At 38.7% G+C, this 22,606-nt stretch overlaps 1 long non-coding RNA gene across 4 annotated transcripts in view; it reads left to right on the forward strand.

Annotated features, from left to right (window-relative positions):
* The first annotated feature begins 3,426 nt into the window (after positions 1–3,426).
* LOC108404020 (uncharacterized) overlaps positions 3,427–22,606 on the forward strand; it is a 54,412-nt gene continuing 35,232 nt past the window's right edge. The window contains exons 1-2 of one of the 4 annotated variants that reach the window (XR_012132359.1): positions 3,427–4,437; positions 6,893–7,052. This is a non-coding gene — a long non-coding RNA (uncharacterized lncRNA). Of the gene's footprint in view, positions 4,438–4,821; positions 5,709–6,892; positions 7,053–22,606 lie in introns of those variants that run through there. The other 3 variants (XR_005059853.2, XR_012132358.1, XR_012132360.1) reach the window with 3 other exon arrangements.

The following is a 22,606-nucleotide window of genomic DNA, read 5'->3' on the forward strand; positions in this document are numbered from 1 at the left end:
CATTGTTATACTCCACAATGAGGGAAATCACTTGGTACTTGTCTTTCTCTGCCTGGCTTATTTCACTGAGCATAATATGCTCCAGTCCCATCCATGTTGTTGCAAATGGCAGGATATGTTTGTTTCTTATCGCTGAATAGTACTCCATTGTGTATGTGTAACACCTCTCCTTTTCCATTCATCTGCTGATGGGCACTTAGGCAAAAGGGCCAGCTTTGACCATCCCAGAGATTAAAAAGAGTTCTGTCAGCATGTGAATGTATTTAAACATTCACTAGTAATTTAAGTCACTGTTAGGCAGCTTGGTCACAATTTTTTAAATGTCAAAGTAAACTTGGGTCTATTTCACCATTGATTGTCTACCTGTGGGAGTGTTTAGTATTGGTTTAGTCATGTTTAGTATTGACAGGCTTGTTCACGAGCATTATAGCTCACAACTCTATCCCAATTATATAAATCAGGAAATTGAAGATCAGAGAGTTCAAATTACATACTGTAGGTTACATAGTGTCTCTGGCTGCTATAATAGAATACCATAGACTGGTTTATTTATGTATGAAACACCTTTCAGCATAAAATTCAATATTACCATATAAACCCTATTTTGAACATTTTTCCAAATGCTCATAATTATTGGACATTTTCCAATCATAAACTACTGGACAGTATGTAATGATGATTTTCTTCACTTTTGCTGACAAATTCTCCTAATAGATATTTATGTCAAAATTCTGCAAACACCCATTTACTGGAAGAAAAATTTGTTCAAAAATAAACCTCAGCTGTTTAATGAAGTCATGCTCTTCACCCAAAATAAAAATGGAACTTTTCCTGACAGAACTTTTTGTTGACAGCACAAGGTCAAAAGTTTTCTGTTCCTTGCTTAAATTAACCATTCATTTTTATACATCTAATGTCAAAAAATATAACAACACTCTCACTTTTAAGCACTTAGAAAAAATTTAACCACATCCATTAGAAATAGAAATCCCAGGGGTAACACTTAACAATTAAACAGGCTGCTTCAAAGACTAAATTGCATGTTCTATTTAATCTTTAAAATTTGTAAATATTAATACAACACCTGGACTCTTCTTAACAACTATCTCATTCTGCTTATCCAAAGTAAGATATTCTATAGTAGTTTTGTTTTTAATGAAGTATTTCTGATGCATAAAATAGTAGTCTAAAAATTTAATATGATCTCATATATGTAGAATCTTAAGGAAAAAATAATTAATGAATCTCTAAGTTTTTTACTCTGTATATTTTGTTTATTTCTCCCTAATTTAAATTTATTCTCAAAGAAGACATATGCTCTTTAGAAGATACTATCCTGAAAAAAAATCTACTATGTTTCCCAAATGCCATTAGAAGTAAAAATACTGTTTTGATATAAGTTCCATATGGGTCTGACCCATGGTGGCTATAACCCAGAATTCAAATACTGGATCCCAGGGACATATAGATCAATATTTCCATGACTATTAGATAAAATATTATTAAAAATATTTTGTAAGATAAAACCAGACTGTGAACAAATAATTTGGGAAAATTCTGGCCAAAACCAAGTAAAGCATTATGAAACATTTCAGCATCTAGAGAAAGAAAGAAATTAATAACAAGCATATATTCATTAATCAGATTTAACAAACGTTACCTTTTCAGAAATTAAAGTCAAGAGCTTTTTCTTTAGGACCTTCTTTTAGCCCCTGAAAGAGAGTGACATTAACCATTTACTGTGGACCTCATTTTTTTTTTCTCTATTCTCTCAACTTCTAAGATGCCACATTACCCATTGTGGTTTTCTCCTGATTCTCCACTCCTGGTTCTCTGCTCCCTCCATTGGTCCCTTGCATTAATCCAGAGAAACAGAACCAATAGGGGGTATGTAGATATGTATGCATATGAGATGTACACATATGGTGTTTTTTTTGTTTTGCTTGGTTATTTTACTACAAGGAATTGGCTCTCACAGTTACGGAGACGGAGAAGTCCAGGACCTGTAATGGGGAAGGAAGCTGGAGATGAGAGGGTGAGTCTGAGGGCCCGAGAACTGGGAGAGGCCTCGGTGTAAGTTCCAGGGCCGGGTGGGGTCAGAAGGCAGGAGGCCAGTGTCCTAGCTCAAAGGCAGGCAGATATCGAGAGAATTCTTTCTTACAAGCTTTTAATTCTGTGCAGGCCTTCAGGGATTAGATGATGCCCATCCCCTCTGGGAGGGCCACCTACTTTCCTTAGTCTACTGATTCAAAAGTTAATCTCATCCAGAAACATCTTCACAGATACACAGAGAAATAATGTTTAACCTAATATCTGGGCACCCCATGGCTCATTCAAATTAACACACAAAATTGACCATAACAGTCTCCAATTGGCTCTCCTGCCTTTTCTCAAATCATGGGTATTCCCCACAACTCACCCTTTGGCACCAGTAAATTTTTAGAAATTCTCTCCCTCAAAGAGTTCATTCATCCCTAGGGTTTGTGTAATGTTTTGTTTATTAGAGCTACTTAAGTAAACTTTTTAATGCTGTACTTTGAATAAGTGAAACATGGTTGTATGGAGATAGAAAGAGGATTTATATATATTGTGCACTTCCTCTATTCTAAGCATTTCATTTTAATTCTTAGAAGGGTCCTCTTATATGTCCATTATTATCCTAGTTTTCATAAATCCACACCATTTTCCAGTTCAAACTGGGTCAGGGTTGCTACATAAAACCCAGGGTGCCCAATTTAATTTGAGTTTTACATAAAACCAGTTTTTAGTATATGTGCTACATATTATATAGGATAAACTTATACTAAAAAAGAAAAGTCAACTTTAAATGAAATTCAGATTTAACTGGGCATCCTACATTTTTATTTGCTACTCTGGTCACCCTCACTTGGATTGGGGTTTTGCATTGCTTATGCTGGTCCGCCCTCTCCCTTATCCCTGCAGACAGACCCTTAGTGCCCGCCTGTCCTTATTCACCTGGCTGTCACCAAGGTCACCAAGGTCATCACATGTCCACAGCTTCCATACCCCATCACTGTGCTCTACCCACCTGCAAGACTCTTACCAGTAGCACTTTTTCCATGCTCACCACCTGGCCTTGTGGAGGCCATTTAGCCAACTCCTCCAAAGACCATTACCTACCACAAGCAGCTACAGGACAGTCTGTAGAATTTGCACCCCAGGATACAAACCACCCCACCTTCCACACAATACAAGATCTTGTGGGAAGGGAGAAAATGTGGACAGATAACTGATGAAAAAGCAAACCCAGAGAGGCGTGTCACAGCTCAAGGCAGCAGAATGAGCCACAGAAAAGGGAAATAGACAGGATTTGTATTCAACATTTTTTTCAACATGGATAATATTGTAAACATCATGTTTATCAAATCAATGAATTCCACAAGGCTGGACAACATAGCTAACTCACTGATGACTGGAATAAGAACCAAAATCAACAAGATGAAATTGAACAGGAGTTACAGGAACTGCTCTGTTTAGGTTGAGAACAGCAGTGACATAAGGTTGAGCAGCTGGCCAGCTGTTCAGATAAAGACCTCAGCATTTTGGTTCAACCCAAGTTCAAGGATGGGGATTATGGCATAGTGGGGAAAAAACAAGACTTAGATTTAGACAAACCCCATCTTCATTCCTGATTTCACCACTAAACTGTTGAGGCCCAAGTCTCTGTCTCCTTAATGTAAAATGGATATAACACCAAACACACTAAATCGTGAGGGTAGAGAAGGTAAACACACTGAGCTTGTCACAGCACTTGGAGGATAATCTACTGAAATGTTGAGTTTCATTTTGTTTTCTTTAGGAGGCCAGAAGGAATAAGAAGATAAGGTTTGTGTGCTAATATTTGTGTCCTCTCCAAAATGGCATTTATATGGCAAAGCCAAAAGCAAAGGTTACCAACCACCAGGAGCCAAGTAAGTCCCACAAAAATACGGAGCCTTCAGTATAGCACAGAGAAGACAAGTAATGACTCTATAGCATCTTACTAGGCTGATGGACAGTGACTGCAATGGGGTGTGTGGGGGGGACTCAATACTGGGGGGAATCTAGTAACCACAATGTTGCTCATATAATTGTATATTAATGATACCAAAATTTAAAAAAAAAATTTTTAAGAATACCCAGCCTTACAGGGGAACTGCTTCAATCAGTGAAAAGTGTTGCTGAGGGGTGAGAGGTTCCTGAGACTTAAGGAAAGAAGGGGGGCTTATCACAGACACCTTGTGCTACCTTCCCATGCAGAACCCCCCCCCAAAGAAGTGATGCCCCCTAATGGGTTCTATCAGGAGGCCACAGCACCTGACCACTAAGATGCCTGCCTTGAGGGCCATGGTAAAGATCCCTGTGCCCAGGATTGGTTCAGAAACTGTGGAGCCTCCTGCCTTCAAGGGACTGAGTCAACTTGGGCAGGAAGCACAGGTGAGGCCAGTGTGGGCTCAAGTCCAGAGCTTTTCTTGGTTTCTTGGGCTGTGAGAGACCTCGAAGATTCTTGCACAACCAAGGAGCTGGGCCAGGAGGGATTAAGATTGAATTTCATGACTGAAATTGAATTTACTGGCTGCCAATTGGGTGTGGACATGTGGCATATTGGCCTGATATACAGGAATAAATAAATATGATTTCTTCTTTTATCCAAATACTAGGGAGTATAACTTACTCTCTACAAACTTGTTCAATCAGATAGACTCAAACCAAATGCAACCATATCACTGTGATTTAACCACTTCTCCAAGCATCATTCCTTTCACTTACTAAAAAGAAAATATAACACCTAATTCACAAGGCTTTGGGGAGAATTACATGAGATAACTTGTAGTAAGAGTCCTAGCATAGCTCTTAGTGTGGTGGTGTTGCATTTCACACAACTTCGATCCTATGGATTTAAAATAGTGTAATAAAAATATAAGCCCCATTATATGGCAGAATTTTAAATGGTATGATTCCCACTTTATATTTATTCCCAAGTGGAAATGCACCTTGAATGGGTATTATTTGCTAAATCACTAATTGGGTGTGGAAAATAAAAAGAAGACTAGGATGACCACACAGTTCTAATTTGGGTGATAAGTGATGATGCTGTTTATGCAGAAAGGCCCGGGATGTGGAATGACAGCAGGGAGGTGATGTCTTTAAGTTGGACATTCTTGGTGGTAGGTGCTGTGGAACATTCAGGTGCAGTTACTCATCAGGCATTGCTGATAATGGCCTGGGTCTCAGGAGGGAAAGCTGGCTGGAGAATAGAGATTTGGGAGTCATGATTAAACATCATATAACCTAAAGTATGTATTAGACATCCCAGAGCCTGATGATGGAGTGAGAAAAACAGAGAACCAATGACTGGCCCTTATCAGCACCATCATGCAAGAAGTGAATGGGAGCACATTATCCCTAAAGGAATCTTAAAAGGAGTGATTAGAGAGATGGACAGAAATCCAAGAGGGAACGCTGTCCCTGAGTCTGGGTTCGGAAATAGATTTAATGATGAAGAAGTTACCATCCATGTCAGATCACAGGCCAATAAATTCAAAATTGTTATTAACTGTTGAAGGTCAATGCTGAGCCTAGCTAGCACAACTTCAGTGGAAACCTGGCAGTAACGATGGGCTGTAGGAGCGTCCACTTCAAGGGAGATGATGCTACTGGATCTACACTAATAGGATCACACTTGGACTATTTTTTTCTAATTCGAGGTACTATGGAGTGTAAAATCTTGATTAGAGGAGGAAGCCATTGCACAGGAGAAGCAGACAGGCATCAAAATGAGGTAGTGGAGGTAGAAGACACACTAGAAAATTCAGGAAAAGCCAAACAGGTAAGCCATTTCCAAACAGGGAAATGAGAAAGACAAAACAAAGGGGCAGAGGCAAAAATATAGAGTGATTTACATTCTTTTAACCACAAGAGTGACAGTAGCCAGGAACACAGTGTGGTCCAGACCCTGTGGGGTTGTGGGTCTCTGCACAGCACACTCTCCATTCACCATTGCTCTGGCAAAGGACTCCTTCAAGATGCAACAGCATTATGAGGAAATTCTCAATCTATGAAGGAAGCCATAACTGGTGCAAAGCCTTAAATGATCTGAGTATCTCTTTCTGGGATAGAGAGCTTTCTAGGAAGAAGGATTAACTTGAACCTGGGTGCTCACGACATAACTGCTTCTCCCTGATTCTGATCCGATTCACTTTTGAGTAACAAATCACATGAGTGAATATTCACTGTCTTGTATAGTTTTCACTCACATTTCTACTGAAGGGAAACCTCAGGACCAGGATAAGGAGAGAGCTGAGCCTAAGGATATGTAGTGACCCAAACAACTATTACCTGGAGAGTGTCCCTCTGCCCTACGGAGGGCTGGCCCTACACAGAGTCATGGAGAAAACGCTGTCCAACCCACTCCATGAAGAACTTCCAAATAGAAAATTCTCAGAAGACAGCAACAAAGATAGTGTCAAAAGTAGGGATGGGAGAGTTGAGACTAGAAACTGTCAGAGAAAAACAAACAGTTAGACTGAATGGGGGGAAATTTGTAACCACAAAAGCACGAGAAAGTAAAAATTAAAGCTATTTTAAATAATTGACATTTTTTGTCTATTCCTTGTGGATGCAGCAGAAGGAACTAGGGACAAAAGGTACTGGGAAAGTTGCTTTATCTGTTTTGGTATGAGAAGCAACTTTGTAATTATCCAGTCCTTCCCAAAAGGGAACAGAATGGATCCCAAAGTCAACAGCCTCCCCAGCACAGAAAGTGTTAGACCGGAGGCTGGATAAACATTACTGTTAACAGAGATGCTTCATTCCCTTGGCCTCTTATTTCCATCTGGAAGCACTTCAGTAACACTCCAGGCCTCCCTCAACATCCCTTTTGTCTCCCCAGGAGAGGAAGGACATACCTGACTAGGGAGTTTGGGAGAAAGAACCAGGCCTGCTGCTCAGCTCCTGCTCATGTCATGACATGAATGCAAGATGCATGCATCCTGGCTGCTCTCAGCAGCCTGAGGAAGGTCTGCAGTTGCCCCGCTGTGCAGTGTCTGAGGGTGAGTCTGTCTAATTTAGGGGATAGATACTTGCAAGCCACCCGGTCAATGATCTTAAGCCATAGTTGCCTATCAGCTGTTTCAGATAATACTGTGATCTCCATCTGTCTACTACTCAATTTTTTCCAAACTCAGACAAGAAAGAGGGTGTTATTTTATTGCCCCCTAAAACCTCAAAGCTATCTGTGAAGAGTATTACCCTGGGAGAAAGGTTGGACCACATGACTCTACAACTATTCTAAATGTAGGATCCTGTGACTTTATGACTATTCAGATACTTCTAGGACCTTCTAACATAATGTCTCATTGACATTTCAAATTCAATTAATCTAAAATTAAATTTCTCTTCCCCTCAAACCAGCTCACTCTCCCACCACTGCTGCCCATCAAAGGGAGACCTCGCTTCACATTCATTGAGATTAAAAGGTTAAAGTTCCCAAATGGTAGGGAAGCTAGAAACATCCCTATTATGGTTGTAAATCAATACCAACATCATCAAGTAGTGGTTGAAAGCCTGACTATAATTGCCAAGATCTCGTGTGACTGTAAAGAAAAGAGAGTGGGTCAAAGTCAACATGCAGAAGTGCTCTCAGATTGCTGGGGGTGGGAGGTGGGTGAGGGTAGAAGGAAAAACCTATCATGAGGACAAAGAAAGAATTCCCAGAAAAAATAACTAGGAAATGTAATGCCTTAGAAACCCAAAAGAACATTTCAAAAACATTACAATCAAATTCTACTGAAGGAAATACTACAAAGAAGATGAGAAATGAACATAGACTATCAGGAGATGATTAAGAAATTCCTGGAAATGAGACCAAGTTTATAGTGGTGAGGTTGAAAGGGAAAATATTATTTCCCACTCATTCATTCAACCAACACCTATTTAGCATCTCATGGTTGTGAATTCAAAGCATATGAGACACTGTCCCTGTCCTTAAGATACTTACAGTCCAACAGGAAAACAGAAGACATAATCATAACAGTAAGATGTGCCTCAGGGCACTGGGAACACATGTAAAGGGTAACTAACAAAGAGTAAGAGAAGAGAGAAAAGATCAAGGGTAGCCTTTCTAGAAAAGATGACATGTGAGCTGTCCCTAAGCAGGAGTGAGGCAGTCACAGAAGAGAAGGGGACCCTCTCCAGAGAGGGCTTGATGGCTGGAGAGAAAGCCTTGCACTTGGCTGATAGAGGGGAGGGCCACGGATTCCTTCCTTCAGGGGATGGTGGGGAGTGAGGCTGGTAGGTAGTGAGGCGCCAGGACATGAAGCTTTGTGGGACGTGTTAAAGCCAATGGGGAGTCAAGGAGAGAGTTTAAGCAGCTAAGTGACATGAATAAATGTGATTTTAGAAAGCTGTGGCAGGCAAATGAAAAATAAGTTGGGAGGTCAAGGTCAAGAGCAGATGCTGGTAATGAAGTATGTGGTGGGGACTTGATAATGGAGAGAATCTAGTAACCACAGTGTTGCTCATGTGATTGTATATTAACGATACCAAAATTAAAAAAAAAGAGTAGATGCTGGAAGAACCAAGTTAAGTAGCTTTGATAATAATGTCATTGATTGGTAGTGAGTGCCAGAGAGAATGGAGAGGAGACAGTAAAGATTACACCTGAAAAAGGGAAAGAAAATGCATTTGGGTGGGGAGGGTGTGGTTCAAGGAAAGAAGTCAAAAATAATTCCCAAATTCTAGCTTTGTCATTTCAGTCAATGATGATGCCTTTCATTTAGAAACTGGCTATGAGAGAGAGAGGGTTGGAGGAAGGAAAATGATTTTTGAAATGATGAATTAGCTTGTGCCTTTGGGACACCCAGACAGAGACTGTTGAAAAGCAGTTTCTGAGTGACTCAGTGCACAGGTGGGAGGTAGAGTCAAAAAGTTGAACAGTATGTATAAGGAAAAAAGTAGAAAGCTGTCCTCTTTCCTAATATTAACTCAAGGGAGAAGGAGGGTTGAGATATGTTTTATAGGAAAGGAGTGAGTTTAACACATTTCTGGACATGAGGGAATAAATCAATAGAAAGAAAGAAATCGAAGGTCATGGGGCCAGGGAAAGCTCGAGGAGGTAGGAGAGGTGGTAGTACTCTCCTATTTAGTTTTACCTTGTAGTGCAATAAAGTTGCCTTCTGAACATAACACACAGACTCTTGAGTTAACGGGTGAGCTGCTTCAGTGCAGATCATCAGCCATCTAAAACAGATGGTAAACTGCTAAAAGGAATTAGGCTCCACCAACCATTTCAGTGGAACATTGTATGGTATGGAAAGCAAAACACTTGGCAAGACAGGAGGCATGAGTCAGAATTGAAAGTCTGGCTCTGCTCCTGACTTCATTACTCCTGGGCTTCCCACCTGCTAGTCCCGGGGGCTCAAGGATATCCTACCAGCCTTCTCACTTCCCTCTTCACTGCCTGTCCTGCTGGTCCCAGGTTTGTTAAAGCTTTGGTTCTCACATGGGTCCTTTCCTTTCATTCCCACTGATGTAGTCCTAGTGCTCACGCTTAAAGCCCCTTCTGCCTTCAGGCTTCACCCAACCCCACAACACCCAGGGAAGGGGGAAGGGGAAGGAAGAGGGGCGAAGGGGAAAGAGGACAGCTTTCTAAGTGGGCCGTCTTGTCGCTGCCCACTGCCTTAAGTCTAACTCCTGAGTGAACACGCAAGGCCTCAGCAATAGGATTCTGTCCTAACATTCTGATTTTGTATCTTGCTACTCCCCATATAAATTCTCCATCACAGTCAAACCTTACTTACCCACCCCTGAAATATTTCTCCCGTTTTTCTGGCGTTATTTTTCTTTTAATTCTTTCAACAAATATCCCACAGAGAGAAGCCTTCCCTGATAGGGCTGTCCCAGCTGTATATCCCAGTCACCCTTTTTTTTAAAACTGAAGTATAACTGACTTACAACTTTATATTAGTTTCAGGTTTACAACTTAGTGATTCAATTTTTGTATATATTTTAGTAAGTCTAATTAGCATGCATCACCACATATAGTTACAAATTTTTTTCTTGTGATGAGAACTTTTAAGATCCACTCTTTTAGCAACGTGCAAATATATGATACAGTATTGTTAACTATAGTCACCATGCTGTGCATTACATCCCCAGGACTTATTTATTTTATAACTGGAAGTTTGTACCTCTTGACCCCCTTCACCGACCCTGCTCACCCCATGTCGCCTCTCCTTCAGAGACCACAAAACTGTTTCCTGTGTCTAGGAGTTTAAGGATTTTGTTTTCTTCCCTTCTCTCTCTTTTTCTTTTTTAGATTCCACATATAAGTGAGACCATATGGCATTTGTCTTTCTCTGATTATTTCACTTAATACAATGCCTTCAAGGTCCATCTATGTTGCCACAAATGGCAACACTGCTCTCTTTTTTATGGCTGAATAGTATAGTCTGTTGTATATTTATATGCCACATTTTCTTTATCCATTCATCTGTTGATGGACACGTAAGCTGTTTCCATATTTTGGCTATTATAAATAATGCATAAATGAACAGAGGGGTGTTCAAGTTAGTATTTTAATTTCCTTTGGATAAATACCCAGAAGTGAAATTGCTGAATCGTATGGTGATTCTGTTTTTAATTTTTTAAGGAACCTCCACACTGTTTTCCATAGTAGCTACACCAATTTACATTCCCACTAACAGGGTGTGGAGGTTCCCTTTTCTCTACATCCTTGCCAACACTGATTCTTATCTTTTTGATACTAGCCATTCTGACAGGTGTGAGGCGATATCTCATTGTAGTTTTGATGTGCATTTCCCTGATGATTAGTAATGTTGAGCATCTTTTCATGTGGTTGTTGGCCATCTGTATGTCTTCTTTGGAAAAATGTCTATTCCCATCCTCACTCCACTTTTTAAATCATATTGGATTTTGTTTTATAGTTTTTGTTTTTGTTTTTGCTATTGAGTTGTATGAGTTCTTTATATATTTTAGATATCAATCCCTTATCAGATATATGATTTGCAAATATTTTCTTCCATTCTGTAGGTTGCCTTTTCATTTTGTTGATGGTTTTCTTTCTGTACAGGAGCTTTTTAGTTTGATGTAACCCCACTTGTTTATTTTTGCTTTTGTTACCTTTGCTTTTAGTGTTCCTTCTAGTAAAGGTGTTCATCCTTTACCGTGATTGATTTTCTTCATAGCATTTAATTCTGTATGGTATGTTTTTTTGTGTATTTGTTCACTCGTTTACTATCTGATTCTTCACACTAAACTATAAGCCCTGTAAGAACAAGGTATTTGTCCAATGCACTGTTATTTCCCTAAAACCTAAAACAGAGACCTTATACATTGTAGGCATCCAACATTATTGTTTAATAAATGAAATAAAATCTTGACTGAGTGCCTGCTTGTGCCAATCTTAGTGCTAAGGGTAAAGCAGTAATCAAAACAGATGTAATCCCTGAACCCTAAAAGCACATAATTCAGTGGGAGAGATAAAGAACACTGTTAAAAATTAATAGCTATTTACATGAGGAAATGCTTGCTATGAAGGAAAAGAACATGGTCTAACGGCAGAGATTGACTTTTAGATTGCGTGGTCACGAGGGGTCTCTTTCGTGGGTGACATTTAAGCTGAGACACAAAGAAAGAGAAAGAACTAGTCAAACTAACAACAGAGTGGAGAAGAGTTAAGGGCAAGGACGTGAACACAGGTACAGCCCTCTCCACAGTCTTCTGCATTCATGCCTGACATTTTCCTCTGCCAGAATGATTGTTTCCATGGAGGATTTCTGGATGTTTAAGCTAGAAATGATCCTAGAAGTCCTCTAGCCCACCCTCTCACTTCATAGAAGAAACTACAAGTACACATGCTTTAGTAGGGATTTTCAAAGTCATCTTTAAACTGAGGTTGAGAGAACTTAGATGTCCTGTGGGAGGTTAGCCAGCTGACAGAGCTCTCAGGACTAAGTTTAAACCCAGTCTTCATGACTTCTATTCAAGGTTTCCCTATCATTCAGCCATCTAAATTCAACTTGTTGAGTAATAGAAACTTCTGAGAAATTACTGTATGCTAGGCATTGTCCTAAGAACTTCATATATATTAGCTCATTTCATCCTCACAATAGCAATTGCAGCAGGCATTATTATTACCCCATTACAAATGAGACAAGAAACAAAGAGATTAATCAACACTCCCAAATTCTCATAGCTAGTGACAATGACAGAATTGGCCACCCAGATTCCAGAGCACACTCTCTCAATACCCATGTAGCTGCCTTTCTCTGTAGTAAACTACTTAACTTAGATAGCATTACTAAGTTGTGCTGAAATGATCAAAGCAAGGTCTATGGGCAGAGCAATTGTCTACCAAAAATAAACTGATCTAAAGCAACTTTCAGATGTTTTCCTTCATCATCTTTTCACCACACCACAAACTGAGCCAACACACACATAGTTCCTTGCTTGAGCAATGTGGTTTTGGCACCTTCCCTATCTGAAGCTCCCACAGCACATGCCAACAAAGCCTGGAACCACTCTGCCTCGGTGAATTGAGGTCAGACTGACCTGTGAGGTTATCAAAACATGGACTCAAGAGTCATTGAGAATATGCTTTTGTTTTAGAATTCTAAGTAATTTAATCCACCTGATTTTACTAAAGTAATTTAGTCCTAACCATCTGGTTCTTCTCCTGCAACATGGTACGAGGAGTTTTAATAGCTATCCAGGATTTCTTCTCCCAAATAAGAACATGAGTCAACACTATAAAATCTGAAGGTGATTTTATAACTCTCTGTAAGTCCACACACTATGCTTTTTTACAAACAAACAAAACGTTATAGTTGTTTCAAATGAAAAAGTCCTAAAACATTACATATGTTATTAAACTAATCAAGCAATTTTATATTTTAAGATGACTGCATTACTTAACTATATTATTTAGACTTTCCAAATTCATCAACATAAGGCTTTTCTCTGTACTGTTTGCCAAATTACACACATACAAAAACAAATCTTGCATTTTCCAAGAAAATGATCTTTGCCAACCCTCCCACTTGCTCTAAGTTTGAGACTGATAGTGTATGAGCTCTACCATCTGCTAACTAGGCAGCTTTTCTTGATGGGTAAATGATACTAAGGAAAATGGTTGTAAAACAGAACCTGACTTGTTTTTCATGAGTTGATGTAACTGAACCTAAAAAGCAAGACTACAGTTTAAATGTGTTTTCTAAATAAGTTCAAATTGTGTTCCATTCCAGGTTGCTATTTTCAGTTATTCCTTCAAAACATTAGGCAACCTAAATGTACAAACCTCCATTTATTTTAAAAACTTATGCTTCCAGAAATTTTAAACGAAGTTAGATCCAACTCACATTACATTTTTATGTTTTTACAATTTATTTTCTCAAGTCCCTGAGAATTAGTTGGTCAGAGAAGTCACCAAACTAAATGCCACTTTCAAACTATGATTTTAAAAGATTAACTTTGCAAATTTATTGCATTAATAAGCTTAGCAAACCCAGTTGTTCAAGAATGAATGTTGGAATCATTAGCTTGTAGTTTTATACTATTACATAAATTATTTCCTCACATGTGCATTTTTAATGGACATTCTTGACAATTTATCCAATTAGGAAAAAAATTGAGAATATCTCCAAAAATGCTGTGCTTTAGTGTCATATCAAGATTCAGTCATTTTAAAAAGAAAAAAGTTACACAGTATTTTTAAGAGTAATACAATTAAACAGATGTATAATGGTTCTTAACTGTTTCTTGTCTCATGAATAACATATTCACATATATATTCCATTTCTTCAGAATTTTCCAAGAAGAATAAACACAATGATATAGAGGCTATAATTTTAGCCAAGGATTCAGAAAAACCAGGTTCTGGTCTCAGTTTTGTAGTTGTCTGACTTTGGGGTGTTATTTAATTTCTCAGATTCTCAGCTGTCCCTTTCCAAAAAAAGTAAAAGCTTAGCACAAAAATCTGTGTTCTTCTCTAGATCATGCTACGGTTTCAGCACTCTGGCAGACTATAAATCTCCCTACAAAAAGGCTCTATTTCACTCCACATGGAGGAGGGAGTGGGAATTGAGGTGGAAGAGAGGACAGGAAGCTTGATCATAACCCATAACCAAAGTAATATTTAAAATGCAAAAACTAGCAATGATTTTCATTGTCCTGAGCAATATCCCCAGTAATTCTGCATGTTTCTCATATTCTGAAATGGGATTTTCCAAAGGCAATCTAAAGCTTCAATGAATCTAACATATAGTCTCCTCTGTGAGTTTAGAGTTTGGCTAGGCAGATGAGGGTGGGAAAGTTTTAAAGATCAAGTGTCAAGAAGACTGAAATTGCCCAAGGTATATTGCTAGCAAATAGCTGAGGCAGGATACGAAACCTAGTTCTCCCAACCCCTGAGACTGGACTTAAAATCACTATATTACCAAGCTGAAGACTTCTTAAAAAGAAAGCATATGGGTTTACAGTTTGTCATGACTGTTGACGTTTCCATGTAAAAGTCTCTGCATCACATTATGAAATGTATAGCAAATTATGGGTGTTGTGTTCTTTACTAGTTGTAACTTTTAGTCTCTGAATTGAGAGAGGGAAGAGCATTAAGCCAGAGTTCCTTTGCAGAAATTATGTACACACTTCTTAAATGCTTGCTTCTTACCTGCTGTAATTGTTTTACTTTTTTTTACTGCAACCAACACATCTTTTCTGACAAGGAGAAATGTCCTTTCGAATATTATTGATGACTGGCAATTCAAATTCATATTCAGTGAGACTGCCTGACTGATTAGCTCACTCAAAGTCCCTTCCTGCATAGCAATCTTGCAATTAGACATAGCCTGGTGACAAAGTTCTAGGCTAAAACACATCAGTGAAAGTCTTGAGTGTGGAGTCTTGGGGAAACTTGGGCTGTCCTAAGACATGAGGATAGACAACATTTTTGCCTTCTGCCACTGTGATTTTTTGCCCTGTTCTTCTAGCCTGGTAAGTGAACATGAGGCTGAAGGTAGAGTAGCCATATTGCAACCATGAGACAATGAGCAAGATGATGGAGTAAAAAGATAGATTCTGTTTTTACTGGCCATTGTGGAGGACCAGACCTGGATTGCCTTCCTCTGGGCTTGTGTTATAGGAAATAATTAAGACTCTAAATAGTTTGGAGTTAACTTAATTCTTTGAGTCCCACCATCAGTCATGTTCTCTTATATTGGTAGGTGAAGGCAATATTAGTTGATACCTCAGAGAATTACTAGACCCAAATGTTGTCCTTAAAATAACTACTTTAGAGCACACTGAAAAGTCTAAAGCCAGTCAGTTACTGAAACTATGGACTTAAAACTTTTTTGTTTTTTGCTTTTTTGTTTTATTAAAGTATGATTGATTACATTCATAAAGGTTTCACATGAAAAAACAATGTGGTTACTACATTCACCCATATTACCAAGTCCCCACCCATACCCCAATGCAGTCACTGTCCATTAGTCCAGCAAGACGCCACAGATCCATTATGTGCCTTCTCTTTGCTACACTCTTCTCCCCGTGATCCCCCACACCATCTGTACTAAACTTAATACCCCTCAATGCCCTTCTGTCTCTGTCCCCACCTGCCCTCCCACACCCCTCCCCTTTGGTAACCACTAGTTCATTCTTGGAATCTCTGAGTCCGCTGCTATTTTGTTCCTTCAGTTTTGCTTCATTGTTATACTCCACAAATGAGGGAAATCATTTGGCATTTGTCTTTCTCTGCCTGGCTTATTTCACTGAGCATAATGTCCTCCAGCTCCATCCATATTGTTGCAAATGGTAGGATTTGTTTCTTTCTTATGGCCGAATAGTATTCCATTGTGTATATGTACCATTTCTTCTTTATCCATTCATCTACTGATGGACACGTAAGCTGCTTCCATATCTTGGCTATTATAAAATATGTGTGATAAACATAGGGATGCATATGTCTTTTTGAATCTGAGAAGTTGTGTTCTTTGGGTAAATTCCAACAAGTAGGATTCCCAGGTCAAATGGTATTTCTATTTTTAGTTTTTTGAGGAACCTCCATATCGCTTTCCACAATGGTTGAACTAGCTTACATTCCCACCAGCAGTGTAGGAGGGTTCCCCTTTTTTTTTTGCATCCGTGCCAGCATTTGTTGTTCTTAGACATTTCGATGGTGGCCATCCTAACTGGTGTGAGGTGATATCTCATTGTGGTTTTAATTTGCATTACCCTGATGATTAATGATGTGGAGCATCTTTTCACGTGTCTGTTGGCCATCTGAGTTTCTTCTTTGGAGAAGTGTCTCTTCATATCCTCTGCCCATTTTGTTAATCAAGTTATTGGCATTTTGGGTGTTGAGGTGTGTGAATTCTTTATATATTTTGTATGTTAACCCCTTACTGGATATGTCATTTACAAATATATTCTCCCATACTGTAGGATGCCTTTTTGTTCTGTTCATGGTGTCCTTTGCTGTACAGAAACTTTTTAGTTTGATGTAGTCCCATGAGTTCATTTTTGCTTTTATTTTCCCTTGCTCGAGGAAATGCGTTCAGGAAGAAGTTGCTCAGGCTTATATTCAGGAGATGTTTGCCTATGTTGTCTTCTAAGAGTTTTATGGTTTCATGACTTACATTGAAGTGTTTAATCCATTTCGAGTTTACTTTTGTTTATGGGGTTAAACAATAATCCAGTTCCATTCTCTTGCATGTAGCTGTCCAGTTTTGCCAACACCAGCTGTTGAAGAGGCTGTCTTTTCCCCACTGTATGTCATGGATCCTTTATTGTATATTAATTGACCATACATGGTTGGATTTATATGAGGCCTCTCTAGTCTGTTCCATTGGTCTATGGGTCTGTTCTCGTGCCAGTATCAAATTGTCTTGATTACTGTGGCTTTACAGTAGAGCTTGAAGTTGGGGAACATAATGCCCCCAGCTTTATTCTTACTTCTCAGAATTGCTTTGGCTATTGGAGGTCTTTGTGGTTCCATATGAATTTTGGAATGATTTTCTGTAGTTCGTTGAAGAATGCTGTTGGTATTTTGATAGGGATTGCATTGAATTTATAGATTGCTTTAGGCAGGATGGCCATTTTGACAATATTAATTCTTCCTATCCATCAGCATGGGTTCAGTTTCAATTTATTGGTATATTCTGTAATTTCTCTTAAGAGTATCTTGTAGTTTTCTGGGTATAGGTCTCTCACTTCCTTGGTATTTTATTCTTTCTGATTCAACTGTAAATGGAATTATTTTTCTGATTTCTCTCTCTGCTAGTTCATTGTTAGTGTACAGGAATGCCACAGATTTCTGTGTATTAGTTTTATATTCTGCAACTTTGCTGAATTCAGGTATTAGATCTAGTAGTTTTGGAGTTGATTCTTTAGGGTTTTTTATGTGCAATATGTCATCTGCAAATAGTGACAGTTTAACTTCTTCTTTGCCAATCTGCATGTCTATTATTTCTTTGTGTTGTCTGATTGCCATGGCTAGGACCTCCAGTACTATGTTGGATAGAAGTGGGAAAAGTGGGCATCCTTGTCTTGTTCCCAATCTTAGAGGAAAAGCTTTCAGCTTCTCGCTGTTAAGTATGATGTTCGTTGTGGATTTGTCATATATGGTCTTTATTATGTTGAGGTACTTGCCCTGTATACTCATTTTGTTGAGAGTTTTTATCATGAAAGGATGTTGAATTTTGCCAAATACTTTTTCAGCATCTATGGAGATGATCATGTAGTTTTTGTCCTTCTTTTTGTTGATGTGGTGCATGATGTTGATGGATTTTCGAATGTTGTACCATCCTTGCATCCCTGGAATAAATCCTGCTTGATCATGATGGATGATCTTTTTGATGTATTTTTGAATTTGGTTTGCTAATATTTTGTTGAGTATTTTTGCATCTACATTCATCAGGGATATTGGTCTGCAATTTTCTTTTTTTGTGGTGTCTTTGCCTGGTTTTGGTATTAGAGTGATGCTGGCCTCATAGAATGAGTTTGGAAGTATTCCCTCTTCTTCTACTCTTTGGAAAACTTTGAGGATGGGTATTAAGTCTTCACTAAATGTTTGATAAAATTCAGAGGTGAAGCCATCTGGTCCAGGGGTTTTGTTCTTAGGTAGTTTTTTGATTACCAGTTCGATTTCGTCGCTGGTAATTGGTCTGTTCAGATTTTCTGTTTCTTCCTTGGTCAGCCTTGGAAGGTTGTATTTTTCTAGAAAGTTGTCCATTTCTTCTTGGTTATCCAGTTTGTTAGCATATAATTTTTCATAGTATTCTCTAATAATTCTTTGTATTTCTGTGGTGTCCATAGTGAGTTTTCCTTTCTCATTTCTGATTGTGTTTATGTGAGTAGACTTTTTTTTCTTGATAAGTCTGGCTAGGGGTTTATCTATTTTGTTTATTTTCTCAAAGAACCAGCTCTTGCTTTCATTGATTCTTTCTATTGTTTCATTCTTCTCAATTTTATTTACTACTGTTCTAATCTTTATTATATCCCTCCTAGTGACTTAGAGCCTCATTTGTTCTTCTTTTACTAGTTTCATTAATTGTGAGTTTAGATTCTTTTACTAGTTTTGTTAACTGCTCATATGGGTTTGTTCTTCTTTCCTGAGGTAGTCTTGTATTGCAATATATTTTCCTCTTAGCATGGCCTTTGCTGCATCCCACATCTTTTGCAATGTTGAATTAGTGTTGTCATTTTTCTCCATATATTGCTTGATCTCTATTTTTTTTGGTCATTGATCCATTGGTTATTTAGGAGCATATTGTGAAGCCTCCATGTGTTTGTGGAATTTTCCATTTCCTTTGCATAATTTATTTCTAGTTTCAAACCTTTGTAGTCTGAGAAACTGGTTGGTACAATTTCAATCTTTTTGAATTTCCAAGGCTCTTTTCCTGGCCTAGTATATGATCTATTCTTGAAAATGTTCCATGTGTACTTAAGAAGAATGTGTATTCTGTTGCTTTTGGGTGTACAGTTCTGGAGATGTCTGTTAGGTCCATCTGTTTTAATGTGTTGTTCAGTGCCTCTGTGTCCTTGCTTATTTTCTGTCTTGTTGATCTGTCCTTCAGAGTGAGTGGGGTGTTGAAGTCTCCTAGAATGAATGCATTGCATTCTATTTCCTCTTTTAATTCTGTTAGTATTTGTTTCACATATGCAGTGCTCCTATGTTGGGTGCATAGATATTTATGACAGTTATATATTCTGGTTGGAGTGACCCTTTTATCATTATGTAATGTCCTTCTTTGTCTCTTTGTCTTTCTTTGTTTTGAAGTCTATTTTGTCTGAAGCAAGTACTGCAACTCCTGCTTTTTTCTATTAGTTGCATGGAATGTCTTTTTCCATCCCTTCACTTTTAGTCTGTGTATGTTTTTGGGTTTAAAGTGAGTCTCTTGTAGGCACCATATAGATGGGTCTTGTTTTTTATCCATTCAGTGACTGTATGTCTTTTGATTGGTGCATTCAATCCATTTACATTTAGGGTGATTGCAGGCTTTAGATTCGTTCTTACCAAAGGTTCAAGGTTAACTTCCTTACTATCTGAGAGTCTAACAACTCACTTAATATGCTATTACAAACATGACCTAAAGGTTCTTTTTTTTTCTCCTCCTTTTTCTTCCTCCTCCATTCTTTATATATTAGGTATCATATTCTGTACTCTTTGTCTATCCCTTGATTCACTTTGGGGATAGTCAATTTAATTTTTCATTTTCTTAGTAATTAGCTATTCTACTTTCTTTACTGTGGTTTTATTACATCTGGTGACAGCTATTAAATCTTAGGAACACGTCCATCTGTAGCAGTCCCTCCAAAATAGACTGTAGAGATGGTTTGTGGGAGATAAATTCTCTCAGCTTTTGCTTATCTGGAAATTGTTTAGTCCCTCCTTCAAATTTAAATTATAATCTTGCCAGATAAAGTATCTTGGTTCCAGGCCCTTCTGCCTCATTACATTAAATACATCATGCCACTCCCTTCTGGCCTGTAAGGTTTCTGCTGAAAAGTCTGGTGATAACCTGATGGGCTTTCCTTTGTATGTGATCTTATTTTTCTCTCTGGCTGCTTTTAACACTCTGTCCTTAGCCTTGATCTTTTCCATTTTAATTACTATGAGTCTTGGTGTTGTCTTCCTTGGGTCCCTTGTGTTGGGAGATCTATGCACCTCCATGGCCTGAGAGACTATCTCCTTCCCCAGATTGGGAAAGTTTTCAGCAATTACCTCCTCAAAGATACTTTCTATCCCTTTCTCTCTCTTCTTTGTCTTCTGGTACCCCTATAATGTGAATATTGTTCTGTTTGGATTCGTCACACAGTTCTCTCAATATTTTTTCATTCTTAGACATCCTTTTTTCTCTCTGTGCCTCAGCTTCTTTATATTCCTCTTCTTTAGTTTCTATTTCATTTATCGTCTCTTCCACCATATCCAATCTGCTTTTAATACCTTCCATTGTGCTCTTCAATGACTGGATCTCTGATGGGAGTTCATTCCTGAGTTCTTGAATATCTTTCTGTACCTCCATGAGCATGTTAATGATTTTTATTTTGCACTCCCTTTCAGGAAGAGTCATGAGGTCCATGTCATCTTTCTCAGGGGTTATATTAATTTTACTCTGTACCAGGTTCCTTTGGCATTTCATATTTGTGTATGACACCCTCTTGTGCCCAGAAGCTCTACTCTCTGGAGCTGCTCAAAGCCCCTGAAGCAATATCAGGGTTGCAGGGGACTGGTATTGGTGCCTGGGGGTAAGAAAGAGGTGTTTCCTCCTTCCCAGCTGCTGTGCCTGTCTCCACTGTCTGAACCAGTTGGTTGAGCACATATGTATAAGTTTTTGTCCCATGGCAGCCGGATATGTATCCCTGCTTTCCACAAGTGGCTGGAATCTCAGTCTCTCCAGGAATTCTGCTTGTCTTAGCTTTCCAACCCCATAATCATGAGAGTATGATGAACACACCATGAAATGTAGGTTTGTGCTCCCAGAGCAGGTCTCTGGAGTTAGGTATTCAGCAGTCCTAGGCCTGCACTCCCTCCCCGCTCAGTTTCTCTTCCTCCCGCTAGTGAGCTGGGGTGGGGGAAGGGCTTGGGTCCTGCTGGGCCACCGCTTGGTACATTACCCTGTTCCTTGAGGTCTGCTCTTTTGTCCAGGTGTATGCAGTCTGGCACACTGCTCTTTCCTGTTGCTTTCTCAGGATTATTTGTATTAATTATATTTTTGTATTATATGTGGTTTTAGGAGGAAGCCTCTGTCTCACCTTTCACGCCGCCATCTTTTTTTCTGGACTTAAATGTTTTTATGCTTTCCTTTACCTCATCTATATGGACACCCATAGAAAATATGGTGTGTTCTTCAAGAAAATAGGAAACCTAAATGCCTTCCAAAATGTTGTCCCTTTTCATCTGTTTAAATGAACACTAGGATATTTTACCATTACTGAAAGCTTAACCCTTTATGCCTACTAGTCAATAACTGTTTAGAGATTTGACTTTCAAAGACAAGAGAAATGGCCTAGGAAAACACTGAGCTGTTTATTAGAGATCTAAACCTTCTTTTTTTTTTCAATTTTTAATTAATTAATTAATTTTTTGTCATTAATCTACAATTATATAAAGAATATTATGTTTACTAGGGTTCCCCCTTCATAAAATCCCCCCCACAAACCCCATTACAGTACTGTCCATCAGTGTAGTAAGATGTTGTAGAATCACTACTTGTCTTCTCTGTGTTGCCCCCCCCCACATTATACATGCTAATCATAATGTCCCCTTTCTTTTTCCCCACCCTTATCCCTCCCTTCCCTCCCTTTCTCCCCAGTCCCTTTCCCTTTGGTAACTGTTAGTCCATTCTTAGGTTCTACGATTCTGCTGCTGTTTTGTTCCTTCAGTCTTTCTTTGTTCCTATAGTCTTTGGGTTTGAGGTGAGTCTCTTGTAAGCAGCATAGAGATGGGTCTTGCTTTTTTATCCATTCTGTTATTCTGTGTCTTTTGATTGGTGCATTCAGCCCATTTACATTTAGGGTGATTATTGAAAGATATGTACTTATTGCCATTGCAGGCTTTAGATTTGTGGTTGCCAAAGGTTTAAGGTTAGCTTCTTTAGTATCTTACTGTCTACCTTAACTCACTTATTGAGCTATTTTAAACACTGTCTGGTCATTCTTTATTTTTCTCCCTTCTTATTCCTCCTCCTCCATTCTTTATATGTTGGTTGTTTTATTCTGTGCTCTTTTGTGCTTCCTTTAACTGCTTTTGTGGGTAGCTGATTTTGTTTTTTGCCTTTAGTTAGTATTTGATTGATCTGCTTTCTTTGCTGTGATTTTATTTTCTCTGGTGACATCTATTTAGTCTTAGGAGTGCTCTCATCTAGAGCAGTCCCTCTAAAATACCCTGTAGAGGTGGTTTGTGGGAGGCAAATTCCCTCAACTTTTGCTTGTCTGGGAATTGTTTAATCCCTCCTTCATATTTAAATGATAGTCATGCTGGATACAGTATTCTTGGTTCAAGGCCCTTCTCTTTCATTGTATTAAATATATCATGCCATTCTCTTCTGGCCTGTAATGTTTCTGTTGAGAAGTCTGATGATAGCCTGAT

This window comes from Manis javanica, chromosome 6, assembly GCF_040802235.1.
Source record: "Manis javanica isolate MJ-LG chromosome 6, MJ_LKY, whole genome shotgun sequence".
Lineage (NCBI taxonomy): Eukaryota > Metazoa > Chordata > Mammalia > Pholidota > Manidae > Manis > Manis javanica.